Below are 6000 nucleotides of genomic sequence, written 5' to 3' on the forward strand. Positions count from 1 at the left end.
TCAGTGGGGGAAGGGCAGGAGGGGGGGAGGGGAGAGTTTCTCTAAGTCAATAGATCGGGTAAACGCACAATGTCTCTTGCTCCGTAGTAGGGGAATTGAGAATCAGAGGATATAGGTTGAAGGTGAGGGAGGAAAGATTTAATAGGTACCCGAGGGGTAACCTTTTCACACAGAGTGTGGTGGGTGTATGGAACGAGCTGCCAGAGGGTTGAGGCAGGGACTATTGCAATGTTTAAGAAACAGACAGGTACATGGATAGGACAGGTTTGGAGGGATATGGGCCAAGTGCAGGCAGGTGGGACTAGTATAGATGGGACCTGTTGGTCGGTGTGGGCAAGTTGGGCTGAAGGGCCTGTTTCCACGCTGTATCACTCTGACTTTGACCTAAAATTAGAGAACTCAACATTCATACCACAGGGTTGCAGCTGTCCAAACTGTGGTTTAAAATTGGGTCTAAATTAGTGTCTGAAGAGGGGTCTCGACCAGAATCATCACCCGTTCCGTCACTCCAGAGATGCTGCCTGTTCAGGGTTGCTGAGTTACTGCGACATTTTGTGTCTACCTTCAGTGTAAACCTGCTTCTGCACTCTTTAGAATTAGCTGCTCAGCTGAAGATTAGACCAGTGGCATTCCACCGGTTACAAACGCCTCTATACCTCACCCTGTGACATTCCTGAATGAATCACAGTGGCCGCTGATTAGCAGCTGAGGTAACGGCATCCACTCAGTCAGTGTGAACGGTTGAGAGAAACAGTGGTGGAATGTGTAGGAGGGAACAGATGCTGGTTTCAACCGGAGATGGGCAGAAAAATGCTGGAGTAACTCAGCGGGACAGGCCGCATCTCTGGAGAGAAGGAATGGGTGACGTTTCGGGTCGAGACCCTTCTTCCTAATTTTGAGTGCAGGATGGAAGACCTGAAGAAAGGTCTCGACCCGAAGCGTCACCCATCCCTCCTCTCCAGAGATGCTGCCTGTCCCGCTGAGCTACTCCAGCGTGTCGTGTCTGTCTGCGGTGGAATGTCGGCTGTGTGTGTCCGCAGGCCCAGGGGTTGTTCATTACAGCATTCCAGCCCTCAGCTGCAGTTTTCTGAGTCGTGGCTGATTGAGATAAGATCGATGATCCGATCCTCAACCCCCCTGCCCAATCTGACACGACCTCTTGGCCATTACACTTATTTGTGGCATCTTATAGACAATAGGTGCAGGAGGAGGCCATTCGGCCCTTCGAGCCAGCACCGCCATTCAATGTGAACATGGCTGATCATTCTCAATCAGTACCCCGTTCCTGTCTTCTCCCCATACCCCCTGACTTCGCTATCCTTAAGAGCTCTATCCAGCTCTCTCGTGAATGCATTCAGAGAATTGGCCTCCACTGCCTTCTGAGGCAGAGAATTCCACAGATTCACAACTCTGACTGAAAATGTTTTTCCTCATCTCAGTTCTAAATGGCCTACCCCTTATTCTTAAACTGTGGCCCCTTGTTCTGGAATCCCCCAACATTGGGAACATGTTTCCTGCCTCTAACGTGTCCAACCCCTTAATAATCTTATACGTTTCGATAAGATCTCCTCTCATCCTTCTAAATTCCAGTGTGTACAAGCCTAGTCGCTCCAGTCTTTCAACATACGACAGTCCCGCCATTCCGGGAATTAACCTAGTAAACCTTTGCTGCACGCCCTCAATAGCAAGAATATCCTTCCTCAAATCTTCTGTCTCAAGCTCTGAGTTCCAGTGAACTCAATGACATGCAGTAGCTGGAACCGTGAGCAAATGACTGAACAGTGCAAGTCCTGGATACAGTGAACGTGGAAAGGTTGTTGAATTGAATACGTTTATTGGCCAAGAATGTACACATACATACAAGGCATGTAGGAAAATAACTGCAGATGCTGGTACAAATCGAAGGTATCACAAAATGCTGGAGTAACTCAGCGGGTCAGGCAACATCTCTGGAGAGAAGGAATGGGTGACGTTTCGGGTCGAGACCCTTCTTCAGGGTCTGAAGGAGGGTCTTGACCCAAAATGTCACCCATTCCTTCCCTCCAGAGATGCTGCCTGACCCGCTGAGTTACTCCAGCATTTTGTGATACCTACGCATACAAGGAATGTGCCTTGGTGCTCCGCACGCACGTAACAACACGAACATACAGTCAACAATTAAGAATAAAGCATAAAACATTAAAACATTAAGAGCAAAATATTATAGTTTAAACATGTGAATGAAATAAACCAGAGCAAAGGAGGCTACAGACTTTTGGTTATTGAGTAGAGCTACTACACACAGAAAAAAAGCTGCTTTTATTTCTGGCTGTTGTTTCCACTAATGGGAGAGTTATTAACTAAACATTGACTTAAACTAAACGTTATTCCCTTATCATGAATCCGCACTGAAAATGGCTCGATTGAAATCATGTAATGTCCTTCCGCTGACTGGTTAGCGCGCAACAAAAGCTTTTCACTGTACCTCGGTACACGTGACAATAAAGTGACCTGGAACTGAGTCTAGCACTAGAATCCTGGATCAAGGATATGTCTTAAAATTCCACAGCTGGCTGTAATAATGAATCCCACTGATTCTCCACCCTCTGATTATGGAGATTCCTCCTCATTTCCTTTCTAAAGGAACGTTCTTTAATTCTGAGGCTGTGGCCTCTGGTCCTAGACTCTCCCACTAGTGGAAACAGCCTCTATCCAGGCCACTCACTATTATACCGAACCAATTAACCTACAAACCCGTACGTCTTTGGAGTGTGAGAGGAAACCGAAGATCTCGGAGAAAACCCACACAGGTCACGGGGACAACGTACAAACACCTTACAGACAAGCTCTCGTAGTCAGCATCAAACCTGCGGTCTCTGGCGCTGTGAGGCAGCAACTCTACCGCTGCGCCACCGCGCCGCACCCTAACGGATCTTGGCTATGCGGCACCGTCTGGGGTAAATGACCCAGAGGTCAGGCAGCATCTGTAAAGAAACACAGTTGATAATTCATGTCAATGACTGAACCCTGGGTGTCAGGAGCTGTGTGGTTCCTGAGGGCACTTGCCATTTTGGTGTTGCATGTGAGATTAATAATGCATGTTTACATAATTTTTTCCTTTGATGTAGAATTCTAGCCTCGGGGGAAGGGAAACAATTGTGAAAAAGTCTATTGATGTGTGTTTGTATGTTCTCCCCGTGACCTGCGTGGGTTTTCTCCGAGATCTTTGGTTTCCTCCCACCCAAGACATACAAGTTTGTAGGTTAATTGGCTCGGTATAAGAATAGTGAAAGGCCTGGATAGCGTGGATGTGGAGAGGATGTTTCCACTAGTGGGAGAGTCTAGGACCAGAGGGCACAGCCTCAGAATTAAAGGACGTTCCTTTAGAAAGGAGATGAGGAGGAACTTCCATAAACAGAGATTCTACCTTGCCTTTGGCCAGTGTAAGCCACTATGAGCGACAAAGCTGGAGTTAACTCCATTTTAAGGTTGCCTTTCCTCCAGTGCATTGAGTCAAAGAGCCGTAGAGCTGATCAGCATGGCCTTGCGGCCCACCAAGTCCCTGCTAACCTAGTTTGGTTAGACATACAGCATGGAAACAGGCCCTTCGGCCCACCTCACCCGTGCTAACCAAGTTTAGTTTAATTTAGTTTAGAGATACCGAACGGAAACAGGCCTCTCGGCCTACCTAGACCACACTAACCAATTTTAGTTTAGTTTAGAGATACAGCATGGAAACAGGCCCTTCAACCCACAGAGTCCACGCTAACCATTTATAACCCGTTCACACTAGTTCTGTGTTCTTCCTCTCCCTCATCCACTCCCACTAGTTCTGTGTTCTTCCTCTCCCTCATCCACTCCCTGCACACTGGGGGGGCAATTTACAGAGGGGCCGATTAACCCACAAACCCGCATGTCTTTGGGATGTGGGAGGAAACCCATGTGGTCACGGGGAGAACGTGCAAACTCCACAAGGGCAGCACCTTTAGTCGGGATGGAACCCGGCTCTCTGGCGCCGTGAGGCGGCAGCTCGACCACCGCGCCACCGTGTTTTTTTGTAAACCAGCATCTACAGTTTCTTTGGAAAAAAGGAATGGCTGACGTTTCGAGGAAGGGTCTCAAACCCGAATCATCATCTATTCCTTCTCTCCACAGATGCTGCCCGTCCCGCTGAGTTACTCCAGCACTTTGTGTCTACTACCTTCGGTTTACAGCAGAACGTATCTGCAGTTCCTTCCTACACACATTGGCTACAGTTTGTGTAAGAAAATAACTGCAGATGCTGGTACAAATCGAAGGTATTTATTCACAAAATGCTGGAGTAACTCAGCAGGTCAGGCAGTTTCGTGCTTTATTGGGACTGCCTGCCTGTTGCTGTGTTTATAGTTTACAATAATTCAGCTCGGAGGGTTCTAAGGTAGTTGTGATATCCGAACTGTTTGTAAATGAAGGGATTGGTCCCACGATCGCCTCTCAGGTATAATAACATAGACCAGACCGCTACAATATCCAAGTACCAACGCAGCGGGTAGAGCTGCTGCCTCACGGCGCCAGAGATCCGGGTTCCATCCCGACTGCGGGCGCTGTCTGTACGGAGTTTGTACGCTCTCCCCGTGACCTGCGTGGATTTTCTCCGGGTGTCCTACGCTCCAAAGATGTACAAGTTAATTAGGTGAATTAGCTTCAGTAAAATTGTTAAATTGTCCCCTATTGTGTAGGATAGCGCTGGTCAGCGCGGACTCGGTGGGACGAAGGGCCTGTTTCTATAGACAATAGACAATAGGTGCAGGAGTACGCCATTCGGCCCTTCGAGCCAGCACCACCATTCAATGGGATCATGACTGATCATTCTCAATCAGTACCCCGTTCCTGCCTTCTCCCCATACCCCCTGACTCCGCTATCCTTAAGAGCTCTATTTAGCTCCATCTTGAATGCATTCAGAGACTTGGCCTCCACTGCCTTCTGAGGCAGAGAATTCCACAGATTTACAAAAAGTTTTTTCCTCATCTCCGTTCTAAATGGCCTACCCCTTATTCTTAAACTGTGGCCCCTTGTTCTGGACTCCCCCAACATTGGGAACATGTTTCCTGCCTCTAACGTGTCCAACCCCTTTATAATCGTATACGTTTCGATAAGATCTCATCCTTCTAAATTCCAGTGTAAACAAGCCTAGTTGCTCCAGTCTTTCAACATATGACAGTTCCGCCTTTCCAGGAATTAACTTCGTTAACATACTCTGCACGCCCTCAATAGCAAGAATATCCTTCCTCAAATTTGGAGACCAAAACTGCACACAGTACTCCAGGTGCGGTCTCACCAGGGCCCTGTACAACTGCTCCTATACTCAACTCCTCTTGTTATGAAGGCCAACATTCCATTCTGCGCTGTATCTCCAAGCCCTGGGGCTGAGGTGGGTGATTTAGCGGTGAACGCACATACACGCCTTTCACACGGGTGTCACGTCATGTTTCCATGGTGGAATAACTGGAAACAACAAATATCGTTTTGACGTGTAGGAAAAAAAAACCCTTGCAGATGCTGGTTAAAATCGAAGGTAGACACAAAATGTTGGAGTAACTCAGCGGGTCAGGCAGCATCTCTGGAGAGAAGGAATGGGTGTCTGAAGAAGGGTCTTGACCAGAAACGTCACCCATTCCTTCTCTCCTGAGATGCTGCCTGACCCGCGGAGTTACACCAGCATTTTGTGTCCCTTCGAAATGAACGTATCGTGTACTTTTTCACACCTCTAGTTTCCCTCTCCCCTGATTCTCAGTCTGAAGAAGGGTCTCGACCCAAAACGTCACCCATTCCTTCTTCACAGATGCTGCCTGACCCGCTGAGTTACTCCAGCACTATGTGAAACGTCACCTATCCATGTTCTCCACAGATGCTGCCTGACCCGCTGAGTTACTCCAGCACTCTGTGAAACGTCACCTATCCATGTTCTCCACAGATGCTGCCTGACCCACTGAGTTACTCCAGCACCCTGTGTCTGTACACTCTGGATACACACACTGAAC

The sequence above is a fragment of the Rhinoraja longicauda genome, chromosome 23, assembly GCF_053455715.1.
Source record: "Rhinoraja longicauda isolate Sanriku21f chromosome 23, sRhiLon1.1, whole genome shotgun sequence".
In the NCBI taxonomy this organism is placed as follows: Eukaryota; Metazoa; Chordata; class Chondrichthyes; order Rajiformes; family Arhynchobatidae; genus Rhinoraja; species Rhinoraja longicauda.